This window comes from Pelodiscus sinensis, unplaced genomic scaffold, assembly GCF_049634645.1.
Source record: "Pelodiscus sinensis isolate JC-2024 unplaced genomic scaffold, ASM4963464v1 ctg35, whole genome shotgun sequence".
In the NCBI taxonomy this organism is placed as follows: Eukaryota; Metazoa; Chordata; order Testudines; family Trionychidae; genus Pelodiscus; species Pelodiscus sinensis.
The window spans coordinates 7,802,628-7,817,342 of NW_027465908.1; the positions used below are offsets into that span (position 1 = coordinate 7,802,628).

Sequence of the window (14,715 nt, forward strand, 5' to 3'; positions counted from 1 at the left end):
CCTGTGCTCCTCTGCCCCTCATCAACAATGCCACCTACTTGGGGGAGCACGTGCCCCGAGACTTGTAGAAATGACAACCTAGACAAGCCAGCATCAATCAGGCTCCCTTCGATAGCTCAGCTGGCAGAGCGGAGGACTGTAGCGTGTGCTTGGCAAGTGATCCTTAGGTTGCTGGTTCAACTCCGGCTCGAAGGAGCGATTGTTTTCCCTCCGGCCTGGCCTTAACAGAAGATAACCATGGTGGTTGCCTTGGGTCCGTGTCTTCAGAGCCCTCTACTGGTTTCACGAGGCATACCTGTGTCGATCAAGAAAGGCTTCTTTGTCCGCGCATCGCGTCCAGACTGCCCCGATCTGCCGACAATCAGCTGATCGGCAGATCGGGGCAGCCATTTAAATTTAAATAAAGCCACGATTATTTTAATCGCGGCTTCATTTCCCTCTTCTGATCTGGCTAATCTACATGCCTCCGTCGACGGAGGCATGTAGTCTAGACACACCTTTGGTCCCATGGTGTAAGGGGCAGGACTTTGAATCTTGCAATCTGAGTTCAAATCTTAGTAGGACCTCCTGGGTTGGGGCTTATTGTTGTGAGGTTTTTCACACTGCCTGGCTATGCTGCAGGCTTCTTGCACAAGAATGGCAGTTCTTGTGCAAAAACTAGCACAATGTCTACCCTGCATGTGCATTCTTGTGCAAGAAAATGTACAGTAAACCGTTAAGAAAGAGGGCTTCTTGTGCAAGAGTTATTCCTCTCCCCATAACGAATAAGCCCTCTTGCACAAGAAGGCAGTGTGCACAGGCAAGAGGGATTTCTTGCACCAGAAACCCCTAAGGCTAAAATAGCCATTAGAGCTTTCTTGCACAAGAGAGCATCTATGCTGCTGTAGATGCTCCTTAGGAGGAGATAAACCACCTCATAGAGCTGGAAGGGACTTTGAGAGGTCAGATAGTCCAGCCCCCTACCGTCATAGCAAGCACAGGAACCCTCCCTGACAGATTTGCCCCAGATCTCTAAATGGCCCCCTCAAGGATTGAATTCAGAATCCTGGGTTTAGCAAGTTAATACTCAAACCACTCAGCTCTCCCTCCCTGTTGTGCCAAAGCACATGGCCGTGTGGACGAACTCTTGCCCAAAACAGTTCTTGGGCAAGAAGCCTGCAGTGCAGATGGAGCCTAAAGTTTTTCATATTTTTTTGTTTTAATATTTCAAAGAGTTGTTCAATGTGCCCCAAGCCTGGAATTGTGCTGCAGCCACCTCCCTCGCTACGGTCGCTGGCTCCATGTGCACTGGCCTTCTGTCTGGGTGCTGGCAGGGGAGTGAGAGGTGGTGGGTACCGATGGGTAACAGGTGCCAAGGCGCATACAGAGAAGCCAGCGCCTGCATCTCTGCAAGTGACCTCACTGTGCACAGCTCAGCTTTTAACAAACACTCTCCTCCTGTCTGCACCTAACACCAGTGTCACTGTCTGCTCCTGAGGGGTCCTGTCTGGGGGAAAATGGCAATTCCAGGGGGACCCGCACAGCTAACATGGTAAAGAGGAAACCAAAGAGACTCCACTAGGAAACATGACAAGTGTCACCCCAGATGGGACTTGAACCCACAATCCCTGGCTTCGGAAGCCAATGCCTTGTCCATTAGGCCACTGGGGCACGTGAGTGATGATAGAGAAACCAAAATTCCCTTTCTTTCTGGCTGGCCAGGGATACCCAGGGCTGGAAGGTTTTGGCTTTTCACAGTGTTCCCTGTGCTGTTGTACAATGCTCAGTGCTGGTAACAAACCCAAACACCCCCTGTCTACATCTACCCTGCAGGCTTTTTGCGCAAGAACTGTTAGGTGCAACAGTGCATCCACACTGCCATGTGCTTTTGCGCAAGAACGTCCATGGCAGTGTAAACGCTCTCTCTTGCAAGAAACTCCTGTTGCCCATCCATATTGACTTCTTGTGCAACAGCTCTTGCACAAGAGGGCTTATTCCTCATGGGAAGAGGAATAACTCTTGCGCAAGAAGCCCTCTTTTCCTACATTTTGCCATAAATTTACTTGCAACAAGAATGCGCACGCATTATAGATGCTCCTCAAGTTTTGTGTAAGAAGCCTGCAGTGTAGACATAGCCCCTGGGTGCCCAGAGAGGGGCTGGCTAGTCACAGTCTGGCTCGGAGCACTCTCTGGAATGGGAAGATGTCCATGGAGCAGGCGTATGACAGCAGCACACGGCTCTGGTGGGCTGGGGAGGGAGGCCCAGCATCCAGAGGAGCGTTTCCAAGAGAAGCTTTTACTGACAGTGTCTGTCTCTGGTCTGATTTTACCGTGTGGTGAGACACTGGCACCCACAGCGGCATGGATGGGGTGGCTGGAGGGAGTGGCTGGTGGGCGGCTGGTAGGAGCAGTGGCAAGTGGCCAACGGAGTGGGTGAGATGCCTCCTATCCCCACCCCCCCAAGAGTGGGAGGTGACCTCTGAAAACGACCTGTGAGCTCTTATCTGTCCTGAGCAAGGGCAGCAACTGTGAGTGGGGTATGGAGATAGTTTGGGCATGTGAATGGGACACTTACATGGCTGGACTTGCATTGCTGGCAAAGGACATTGCTCAATCCCCTTTAGCAGGGACTTACTTGTGGGTTGGTTCTGAACCCTGCTTGTGCCCAGGCCTGACATAACCTGCCCCACAGAATTCACACAGAAAACGGGGCTCTCAGAACACAGGGGGAGTTTGGGGGCTCGTTGCTGGGCCGTGGGGTGAAGCATCAAACCAGCCCCCTCCTGTGGGGCCTGTGAGTGTTACAGAATCTGGGCCTCTGCACCTGGGTAACGGCAAACAAAAGGTCTGGGGGCCACACAGAGACCCCGCTGGGCTGAGCAGGAAGTGGCTGGGATTTCACTTCATTTATGCCTGTGGGCTTGTCTGTCTGCAGCCTGGAAACCTCCTGGCTCCTCAGACCACTGGTCTGGATGGAGCGTTACAGAAGTCGGAATAATGGAATCGCTGTGTAGACGCTCCCATTGTTATTGCAGTGTAATGGCCGTTATGCCCAAGGAACGCTGCTGTGTAGATGCAGCCTAAGAGAAATGCTGAGCAAGTGCTTCTACAATGGCAGGGGAGACAGGGAAATGAGGTCACTTCTCTAGCTATCAAAAATGGGACATGTCAGGAGTTGGATTTGAACCCACATCTCCATTCAGAAACCCAAACACCCAACTGAGGGAAAGGTAGGACCTTGCATCTGGTGCCTTAGACCACTCGGCCATCCTGACACCCATGTTGAGACCTTCAAGTGAAGTTTTCATACATGTGTGAGTTGCTCAGGGAGGCCAAGGGGGCACCTCTCTTTCCCCATCTAACAGCCGCTCTACAGCACAGCTGGGTTTATCCCCACTCACCCTTGTGGGGTGTTTTGCAGGGAGCTGACAAGAAGCGGAAGAGGGGAAACTGCTGGCCGGCAGAACTGAGGCTTGGGATTCTCCTGTGCCAGGGAGTCTGTGTCAGTGCCCTTGGGGATCCAGAGCTGGGCGGCTCCTGGGCTTGTTGGCTCCACACCAAGGGTGTCTCCTCTGCAGGGCGATGCTTGTTCCCGGGGCTAACACTTATCCCTGGGACACACTTTGTGCAGGGACCGTTGCTGGTCTTTGTGCCACATTATGTGTCTGGGACGTGGGAGTGAGGAACCTGCCCAAAACAGACACGTATCCACACACCACCCCCCAGTTCTGCGTCCCCAGCCCTCCTCTGTCAGCCCCACACACTGCCCTTAGCCTCCCATCCTGCGCCCCCACACGTAGCTTTCTTACAGATGCTGTTTTATCGCAACCCTCTCACGCCAGCCTCGGCTCCCCAGGGGGTAGATTGTGCTGCCTCACCCCCCAAAGGAGCACTCGTGTGCCGATGGGCAGAGACCCCACCGGGGGATTGGCCCTGGTTGTCTGGCAGCTTGTGATGCTGCCACAGAGCACGCACCATGGGACCTGCAGGGAGGCTGCTCTCAGGGCACCCGGGACTCTGGGCTTGCGGCTGACACTCTGCGCTCCTGGCTTCCCTGCAGCCCTGGGGTCCAGCTCTGGGGTGGGAACCTTTTCTCAGCTGGGTGGAAATCAGGGGACAAGTGGAAAAACAAAACAAAACCTTCTTTGACTTGGCCCAGCCAACCCAGGCGCTGGCCCAGCTCTGCCCTCCCTTCTACCCCAGCAGTGGCCACGCTGCAAAGCGGAGAGAGGAGATGTGGGAGGGGGCTACCCCCAGGGCTCTATTGTGCAGTGGGAAGTCGGTTGCACGTCTAAACTGTGGTGCTCTGTGTGAGCCAGCCCAGTTGTTGAAAGCTTGTGGGTTCAAATCCTTGAACTGCTTTGTAATTGGCAGGGCAGCTTTTACAGAACAGGCCACCCCTTGAAAGTGGCCAAAGGGGCCCAGGACAAGGGAAAAGACACAGGGCTGCTCCCTGGAGCAACAAGTCTCTGAGTATCAGAGGGGTAGCCATGTTAGTCTGAATCTGCAAAAGCAGCGAGGAGTCCTGTGGCACCTTATAGACTAACTGAATGGTTGGAGCATAAGCTTTCGTGGGCAAAGACCCACTTCGTCAGATGCATGTGATGAAGTGGGTCTTTGCCCACAAAAGCTTATGCTCCTACACTTCAGTTAGTCTATAAGATGCCACAGGACTCCAAGTCTCTGAGCAGCACCAAGGTGGTCTGTGCCAGACATAAGGCAGGGTTCTCTGGTTCTAGGACCATTTGTTGGTTTTTAATCTGTCACAGCTACAGACTAAAAGGGCCCCCCACTGAAGGGAGCGACTATGTGGCCCCCAGATCTTTTGCAAACAAACCCAAACACCCCCAGGCTACATCTACCCTGCAGGCTTCTTGCACAAGAACTGTTTTGTGCAACAGTTCTTGCGCGCAGGTCTTGCACAACAGTGTGTCCACACCGCCATGTGCTTTTGCACAAGAAAAGTGCTTTTCTGCAAGAGTGCTCATGGCAGTGTGGACGCTCTCCTGTCAAGAAACCTCTGATGACCATTTTAGCCATAGGGATTTCTTGGGCAAGAAACCCCTGTTGCCTGTCCACACTGCCTCCTTGTGGACGAGTTCCTGCGTAAGAGGGCTAATTTTGTAATTTGGTGCTGCCTACACAGCACTTTTTTCAAAATAAATCACAATTCCAAAACGCCCCTCACTCCTCATGCCATGAGGTTTGCAGGGATGTCAGAATAGCAAGCACGTTACGGCTTGAAACAAGGGGCTTGCTCTTAAGACGCGTCTGTGTGATACGAGCACCACGTCCTAAACCTCCGAGCTAGCCGGCCCACGGGTGTCAGTCTCACAAGTGGCCCTTTTAGAACAGCGCCTTGGGCAGCCACAGGGACGTTGTGGGCTCTGGAACAAGGTAGGTGAGGCATTCACATGCAGGGGAATTAGCTCAAGTGGTAGAGTGCTTGCTTAGCATGCGAGAGGCAGTGGGATCAATGCCCACATTCTCCAACTGCAGCTCAGTTCTCATCCCTTACTTTTACTGTCAGTGGTCCCTTCCCTCTTCCTACCTGCTCTCCCAAAAGAGACAGACCTGGCTCCCCTTTCTTTTCCCCCAGCAATTGCCATGCTGCAAAGCAGAGAGTGGAGATATCAAGTTCAGCAGTACATCAGGCACAATGGAAAGCCGGTTGGATTTCTAAGCTGCCGTGGCTAGTGTGAGCCCAGCTTGACATTCAGAGGTTGTGGGTTTGTTTCACCAAAGTCACTTTAGCGGCTTTCTCATTTCCAGGCTGCAGCTCTTACAGACCAGGCAATCCTTAGGCTGACACTGGGGTGGACTTGAGTCCAGACACTTCCCAGCAGACCCCAGTGAGGATGGCCGGAGTGGCTAGGGATTGTTCTGAAAGGCTGCAGGTGCCGTTAGACCATTTTGTCCCTCCCTGTCTTCTACTCTTGCTGAGCAACACTCAGGCTGTGTCTACACTGCACTGCTCTTCGGGAAAAAGCTACACAAATTTTGAAACTCAATGGCTGTGTCTAGACTGGCCACTTTTTCCAGAAAAGCAGCCGCTTTTCCGGAAAAAACTTACCAGCTGGCTACAATGGCCGCTTGAATTTCCGCAAAAGCACTGATGATTTCATGTAAGATTGTCAGTGTTTTTGCGAAATACTATGCTGCTCCCATTCGGGCAAAAGTCTTTTTCCAAAAAACTTTTGCACAAAAGGGCCAGTGTAGGCAGCTCAGATTTGTTTTCCGCAAAAAAGCCCCAATCGCAAAAACGGCGATCGGGGCTTTTTTGCAGAAAAGCGCGTCTAGATTGCCCACAGATGCTTTTCCGCAAAAAGTGCTTTTGCAGAAAAGCATCCTGCCAATCTAGATGCGCTTTTCCGAAAATGCTTTTAATGGAAAAATTTTCCATTAAAAACATTTCCAGAAAATCATGCCAGTGTAGACTTAGCCAACTTGAGTAGCTTTTTCAGAAAAGGCTTTTCCGACATTTGGCCTGTGAACACTGGGCAACTCACACAAGGGAGGCAGCAGACAGAGCCAGCCCAATGCACCAGCCTCCCAGCACAGGGGAGACCAAGCCCCAAGGCCCCAGCAGGTGCCTGGCCTGATTCATCTCCCTTCCCCAGACTAGCACCCAGGGGCATTATCAGCTGATGTCACCCTTCTCTCTCACAAGGGAGTTGGGCTCATCCCAGGCACACACACATCATCAGCAGCTATGCTTAACAGGGCACCCAGTAGAGCAGCAGTAAGAGCAGATGTTGCATGTTAGGCAAACATGATAACCACTACACCACAGAAACACACGTTGGCTCTGGTGGATTTTGGCTGACTGTTCTGTTCCTAGCTCTTTCTAACACCCTGCTCTGCAGGGGAGGGGAATGTACCTTGTGAACACTCCACCTCTGGTTCTCAGGGAAGCCACTAACCCGAGCTGCCAGCTCCTCATTTCCTCACCAGCCCCTTGAGATTTGTAGCTCAAAGCTGGAGCTGCTGTGGCAGGAGGTGAAGCTACAGAAGCTGACAGGGGACAATCAGCGGGCGGAGGGTTATTTTTTCTCCTCCCTGGGCTGATGTGGCTAGAACTGAGGAGAAGAAAATCCTCTTCCCTTCTCCTCAGAAGATGGAAATTGCAGTTGATTCTCTCTCTGGTTCTACTAAAGCTGGACCTCAGGACTAGACTTTTGCTTTTTAAAACCCTGGTGAAAGCTGAGAGTGAATTGAATGTAGGCTGAGAAGGTGAGTTAAAGAAGGGCATCACCCAGCATGGGGCTTGAACCCATGAGCCTAAAATTAAAAGTCTTACAGCTACCAACTGAGCTAGCCAGGCTGCACCCAATAGCTTTTCTGACACCCCCTCATAGCATAGCAGAAGCCAAGTGTTCTCCATTGCCTGACTCAAGGCTCTTTCTTGACCCTAATGAAGGGTTCTGGTCTATGGGGAGGTTTGAGCTCAAATCCCCCTCCTGACACACCCACTTCTTTCCCCACAAGGAACGGCCCCATTTCCATCTCTCCAGTGGCAGGAGAAGGGTCTGGGTTCAGGATTTCTTTTAGCGCAGCAGCAAGCGGAGATGGAGGAAAAAAAAAACCCCTTTGCAAGCTTTGTTCTCATGGCACCTCCCGCTCTTTGTTACTATTCTATTCCCACTGTGAGGGAACCACCAAGTTCAACTGAAGGTAAAACCAACTCCAGATACATGTTGAAGGAAAAACCCATTGACCTGGCAAAAAGGCACCACTGGGAGTTGAACGTAGGATCCCCTACTTACTAGGCAGGCACTTTAACCAAGCAAGCCACAGTACCCTCCTGGGGAACAACCCTAAAAATGTTCTGCTTTATCATTCCAGACACCCCTTCCCATTCCAAAGTGCAGCTGTTCCCCATTCCCCTCCAGCTCTTGCCATGACTCAAGGCCTGCGCAGCCTGAGACACTTGATTGGCAGCTGGAACCCAAAACCTTTCTGTCAATTGTAGCACCAGGCCCCAAAGGGACAGACCCAAGGCAGCTGCCTGGTCCTAAGGCCGGGCCTGCAGCCAGGGGGAGGGAGAAGAATCTCTCCTTTCAGCTGGAGTTGAATCAGCCACCTAAGGGCACTTGCCGAGCACCCGCTACAGGCCTCTGCTCTGCCAGCTGAGCTATGGAAGGTGCCTGGGGCAGGCTGCTTTGCCCAGTTTGGCCCTTGGACGAGTGCCAGGGCAAGAGCCCCCCCCATGGGGACGGCTTCCCAGGGGAGGGGCAGAGGAACCCAGCAGCACAGGGGTGTCACAGGCGCTTCACCCGCAGAAGGACCCTTGAGTGACACCAGGCAGAAACGCCGCGTCTCGCTCCCTGCAGCTCCCCTTGCTGCCCTGGCAGGCGCTGCCCCTTCTCCCACCGGCCTGGGCCTGGCCTCCCTCCCCCGCCCGGCACCACAGAAAGCCCCGTGGAGGCAGGAAAAGGGAATAAGGGAATTTGTGTGCAGCCATCTTGGTCTTGTTAACAAGAGAGCAGGAGTCAGGCTAAGTCTGTGGCCTGACAACGCGAGATCTGTAATTAGAAGCTGCCTTCGCCTCTCGCCTCCATACGGAGATAAGGATAGAATGCTGACTCTGGCAGGGACCTTGAGAGAAGGAGCATCTGGGTGGAACTAAATAACTGTTAGCCATTGGTGTTTGGAATGGGAAGGAGACTAATTGTTATTGTTATTATATTTAATAGACAGTATATAAACTGCTTCATAATTGCTTGTATTCGAAGATCTGCCTCGGTGAGGGGGGGGACTCCCCCCCGTCCGAACCAGTTTTTCCCTTGCTGCAGCTCGTAATAAAACTGCCTCTGGCTACTTGTTGCTCACAAACGCAGAGTGAGGACAATGTTTTCTTCCACAGCCCCTTGGCGTGAGCCTGGGCAAGCCAGAGGCCTCAGGCCTGTCCCCTCTGAGCGGCTTGTGCCTCGGCCTCCTCTGCCCTTGGTGCCGGCTCTCCCGGCTGCCCCTGAGCGCTGCTGGCCAAAGGGGGCTGCAAGGCAGGAGAGGGGGGAAGGAACAAGTCCTGCTGAGGCCGAAAGCTCGGGCTTAAGCCTCCAGCCCCAGCAGCCTGTCTGGGGAAGGGGAGACACAGGGCAGGGCTTGTACAGAAGGAGAGGGGGGAGATACAATGGCAGCTCCCCCACCCCATGGGGCAGGAGGGGGGGCAGAGGTGCCTGGTGGTGGCACTTGGGGGCACCAACTCCTCTGCCCCTGACAGAATTTCTAAAGGTTATAACCAGGGTGTCCCAAATGCCCCCTGCCTCTGTGGGTGCCTCTCCCTGCGCCCCTCCCTCTGCAGGCTCCAGTCCCCCCGGGGGAGGAGCTGCCCCCTCCAGCAGCCTGAGGGGAATTTCTTCTGATCTATTAGGGACTGGCAACAGTTTATTTCCACATTTGCATATTTGTTATTTGCATAATGTATATGCAGATATGTAAATATAATGTTACTGGTCTGGCACAAGTTTGTGAATGGTTTGCCTGTCCATGGTATAAACACAAAGGCTGGAAACACTGGCCTGGTCCATGGGGGCTGGCCAAATGCAAGGCAGGGAAAACATTGGGTGAATGGGAGGGATATTTTCCCCACCAGGCCTTTGTCCTTCAGAATCCCTGGGGACGTTGGGTTTTGTCTCGTCTGGTTTCCCTTTTCCCTGATTCCCTCCTGTGCGGTGGGGAGGGGGCAGCTCTCGCCCTGGCACAGAGATGGGATGGGTAGATGCTCTGAGAACGAGTCCCTGGGCTGTTTGGCGAGAGACCTTTCACCCTTCCGCTCTGTACAGCACTATCAGGATGGCTCAGTGGTTACGGTGTTGGACTTAAGATCCAATAGATGTTTGGCTATGTGGGTTCAAATCCCACTCCTGGTAGTTCCCTGCTTTGGAAAGATGTTGATCTGGATGGTGTTTTGCCCTGCGATGAGGGTAGGGGACTGGAATTCATCTCTGAAGGTCCCTTCAACTTTTAGTGCTCTGCGATTAGAGTCTCAGTTCTGATTGGCTGAGCAGGGGCCAGTCATAGGGAGGAGACTCAGGACTCTGTTGTTCTCCTTCAGTCCCAGCAAATGAGCCAGAACCAATCAGCTGCTCAGGAAATTGTTTTGCTTCTTGCCAGTGGCTGTCTCTGAGCAGCTCCTGAGTCTCTCTGTGTCCTGGTGCTTCTGAGCCATCCCTAGGCTGGGCTGTGGGGCTGTAGCTCCTTTGAGACACTTTATTCTGATCTGTCAGGGTGTGAAACTCCAGACTAAGGGAGAGTTTCAGAGTCAGGGCATAGGGGTCCTGTTCCCAGCACTTCCCCAGACTGGCTGTGTGAGGTCAGACAAGGCCCTTTGCCTTTTTCAGCCTTTGTCCCTCCCTCTTTGTCCCTCCTTCTGTCCCCCTCCTGCCTGCCCCATGGTGGGGGAAGCTGTGTGAGGGTGTTGCTAGCAGCAGTGAGTACTGGGAGGTGTTCAGGGTTGCCAGGTGTTCAGTTTTGAACCAGATAGTGCAGCATTTGAGCTTTCTGTTCAGGAAACAAACTGAGAAAATAGAAATAGAAATGACCGGTATTTTCTAAATAATAACAATAATGTCGATTGTGGTGTTATGTCAAGTGTGTCTGGTATTTTTGTAGAAACCATCTGGCAACCTACACAGAGCCCAGGTGACAGGACACCACCTTCACTCACATTTTCCTATGTAGAATAGTGATAGAAATGTAGCCGTGTTAGTCTGGGGTAGCTGAAGCAAAATGCAGGACAATGTAGCACTTTAAAGACTAACAAGATGGTTTATTAGATGATGAGCTTTCATGGGCCAGACCCACTTCCTCAGATCAAATAGTGGAAGAAAATAGTCACAACCATATATACCAAAGGATACAATTAAAAAAATGAACACATATGTTAATTGTCCTTTTCATATGTGTTCATTTTTTTTAATTGTATCCTTTGGTATATATGGTTGTGACTATTTTCTTCCACTATTTGATCTGTGGAAGTGGGTCTGGCCCACGAAAGCTCATCATCTAATAAACCATCTTGTTAGTCTTTAAAGTGCTACATTGTCCTGCATTTTGCTTCAGATTTTCCTATGTGTTTCTGGGACACAGGAGAGGCCTCCCCTGGCCACCCATGGAACTGCTGGTTCAGGAAAAGGCTGATTGGGGAGGAGTGTTGGGAAGAAGGAAACCACAAGTGAGAAGCACCTGATGCCCACAGACCCTCACTCTCCATGGCTGCAGGAGCTGCAGAGGTTGCACCCTCAGGCTCTCTGAGCACAGACACTCCCAGAGAAGCACAAGGGCACATGGTGCTGGCTCTCCTGTCAATGCAATTGCAGTCAGAGCCCTGCCTTGCCAGTGCCAGTCATGGCAGCCTCTGCACCCGCCCCAGGCTTGTGGTTTCCTTCTTCCCAACACTCCTCCCCAATCAGCCTTTTCCTGAACCAGCAGTTCCATGGGTGGCCAGGGGAGGCCTCTTCTGTGTCCCAGAAGCTGCCAGGCTCTGACTCTTGCCCCCTTTGTGCCCCCCTCTAAATTCTCTTTTAAATTGGTCTTTATGGTCCTGCTCAGGGTGTTTTTCTCCTCAGCAGCGCACAAGAGAGAAGCTGTTGCCACTGGCCCTGCAAGGCAAGATGAGTTTTGCCTGCCCCCCTCAGCCTGACTCCTTACTTGGCCCCATTCCTGCCTCCCTTCCTGGGCTGACCCAGTGGCCGAAAGGGGCTGCGGCCGACAGGGAAGAAGCTGGGAGGCAAGGTGCTGGCAGCAAGAGATTCCGGCTGCCTGTTTGCCCTGGGTCTCAGTGCGTCATACCGGCCACCAGCCACCTTGATCAAACCTCAAAGCATCTGGATGAGCCAGCCCACATCACAGTGGCCCTGTCAGAGAAGAGTCATTGGCAGCTGCAGAGACAGCCCTTCAGCTGCTGGACGTGCCTTTCTGAAAGGGCTATTTGGAACCTATGTTTTGGTTGGCTGGCTAGCTCAGTTGGTTAGTGCATGGTACTAGCAAGGTCATGGGTTCAATTCTTGTGCTGGCCACAGATATATTTGCTGGGGTGACTGTTCTACCCCTGCCCCTCTAATTTAGCTGCCTGCTATGCACAGGGAAGCAGAAACAGGCAAAAGGCTGAGAGCTTTGCAGGAAACAGTCCAGAAAATTGGTAGGAGGAGGCTCCAGACTGAGTGGCTGAAAGGCCTTTGACCTGGCCGGCTTTCCCCAATAGCAGGGAAAACTCTTCTCTTCCCTCTATTGTAGGGCCACTCATGGGCCTGCTGGCTCAGCTGTTTAGAGCTTGATGCTAATAATGCCCATGTCACGGGTACAAGCCCCATGCAGACCCCACAACAGCCAAATTAGTTTTGTTTGAGCTGCTCCCCACGAAAAGCGGTGAGAGGGAGCCCTTGGCTGTGGGACCCACTTGTGCCTGTGGTTCAGGGTTAAATAAGATCTCCCCCAGGAGGTTGCCTGTTCCCTTCCCACCTTGCATTGGCTGGGAATCAAATCAAGCCAGGGGCAGCAAACGCCAGGCACTGTCATGGTCTGGGCCAGAGATACAGACCGTCTTGGAGCTGTGGTCCGAGGAGGAGTCTCTGCAGGCCCTGCAGTCCATGAGGAGGAATGTGGACATTTATGGCAGAATGGCCAATTGTCTAGCAAAGAAAGGCCACCTCCCTGAGCATCCTAGAGCCAAGGTCAAGGAATTACAGCAGAGGTATGTGAGGGAGGAACCACATTACTGTGCATGCTCTTGGAGAGGATAAAGAGCTGTGAGAGGAAGCCCACAGCTGCAGGACCCATTTGTGCCTGTTGTTTCAGGCTTCAAGTAAAACCCCAGCAAGGAGTTTTGATGCTCTCTCTTTACATTGCAATGGCTGGGAATCGAACTCAGGTCAACTGCTTGGAAGGCAGCTATGCGCACCACTATGCCACCAATGCCTACCTGTAAAGGTGCTGGGAAAATTAGTGAGGGAAGCCCATGTCTGCCATGAGGCTGGCCAGAGGCCAGAGGGTGCCTGTGTGGCTTGGGTAAAGCAGAACTTCTTGGTCATTTGGCAGAGACCAGAAGTGGTGACGCTGGGGTAGTGGCTGCCCTGCGCTCTCCGTGGCATGAGGAGCTGGGTGGGAGAGGAGTCCCAGAGGTTGTTGGGTGGGAGAGTAGAGTTTATCAGACTTTGGGCTAAGCTCTAGAGCAGCCAAGGGAGAGGTGGGGAAGTGACTTCTGGATACTCTGTGTGGCTCAGGGATGTGGACCAAAAGCTGTTCTCGTGTTTGTTGCTGTAAAGTGTTGTTTCTGGGTCCTTTGCCTAAGATCGAGCACGTCTGCCTTCTGGAGAGCCATGTCACAGGCACAAGCCCCAGAGACCCCTCCAGGGACACATCACAGGCAGGGCCGGACCGAGCCATTCCGGTGCCCCGGGCTGACAGTTCAATTGCGCCCCGGGTTGGGGGAGGGCGCATGCATGTAGCTGGTGGTGGCAGGATGCACGTGCCTGGACCAGCCCGGCTACCGCTGCTGGTGGGCAGCCTTAGGGCACCTGGGGCAGGCTGAGCTTGGCCATGCAGGGCCCCGCAGCCATGGGGGGAGGGCGCTGCTGGCCGGCGCTGCAGGGGTTCACGTGGCCCCCCGCCCCGGGCAGCCGCTGCAGGGTGGCTGCTGGGAGCTTCTGCAGCCCACAATCCAAGAGCCAGGCACGCGGCGCCTGATGGCAGCTATAAAGGGCGGCTGCCCGGCTAGCCCAGGCCTTAATCCAGCCCTGGTCACAGGACCAAGCAAGGGGCAGAAACACTGGGCACTGTCAGTGTCTGGGCCAGAGATAAAGACCCTCTTGGAGCTGTGATCCAAGGGGGAGTCTCTGCAGGCCCGGCAGTCCAGGGGGAGGAATGTGGACATTTGTGAACATATGAACATCAGAACGGCCGTACTGGGTCAGACCAAAGGTCCATCTAGCCCAGTGTCCTGTCTGCCGACAGTGGCCAGCACCAGGTGCCCCGGAGGGGGTGGACTGAAGACAATGATCAAGCGATTTGTCTCCTGCCATCCGTCTCCAGCCTCTGACAAACACAGGCCAGGGACACCATTTTATCCCCTGGCTACTAGCCTTTTATGGACCTAACCTCCATGAAATTATCTAACATATGGCCCAATGGCTGATGGCCTTGCAGAGAAAGGCCACCTCCCCCTTCCTGCATCCTAGACCAAGTCAGACCCAAGGTCAACGAATTGCGGGAGGGGTATGTGAGGGCCTGTGAGGGCAGGTCCCGCTCTGGGGAAGCACCGCAGCACTGTGCATACTGTGAGGAACTGGACCGAATCCCGGGGTGTGGGGAGCCCCTGTCTCCAGGGATAGTTGTGGAGTCTGGGATGGAGACACCTGGGCAGCAGCGGCGGCAGCTTCAGGATGACAACGCTGATGACCTGCAGCTCCAGGGGATGCAGGAGGACTCCCAAACGGCTTCAGGCAGCGGGGAGGGAACATCAGGTGAGTGCTGGGAGGTTGCAACACCCAGGACATGTCGACACTTGCAGTCTCCTTCAGGAGAGGGATGCAAATGGAGACATTCGAAATTGTAAATGAAATTGGGATTTAAATATCCCGTGTAACATTTGCATAATTACGTCCGGGCGCTATTTCGAAATACTTTATTTTGAAATAAAAGACATTGTTTAGATGCAGTTATTTGGGGAGAAAACCCTTCTTCCGAAATAACCCTTAAACACTCCCCTCTGGTCTGGACCTAACAGCAGTGTCAGCG

At 53.2% G+C, this 14,715-nt stretch overlaps 2 non-coding genes across 2 annotated transcripts; one reads left to right on the forward strand and one right to left on the reverse strand.

Moving 5' to 3' along the window:
- Window positions 1-105: 105 nt before the first annotated feature.
- On the forward strand, window positions 106-195 carry TRNAY-GUA (transfer RNA tyrosine (anticodon GUA)). The gene is given in 2 exon segments: window positions 106-142; window positions 160-195. It is a non-coding gene; the product is annotated as a tRNA-Tyr (tRNA).
- A 1,382-nt stretch (window positions 196-1,577) lies between these two features.
- TRNAR-CCG (transfer RNA arginine (anticodon CCG)) lies at window positions 1,578-1,650 on the reverse strand. The gene has a single exon. It is a non-coding gene; the product is annotated as a tRNA-Arg (tRNA).
- Between the last annotated feature and the right edge of the window lie 13,065 nt (window positions 1,651-14,715).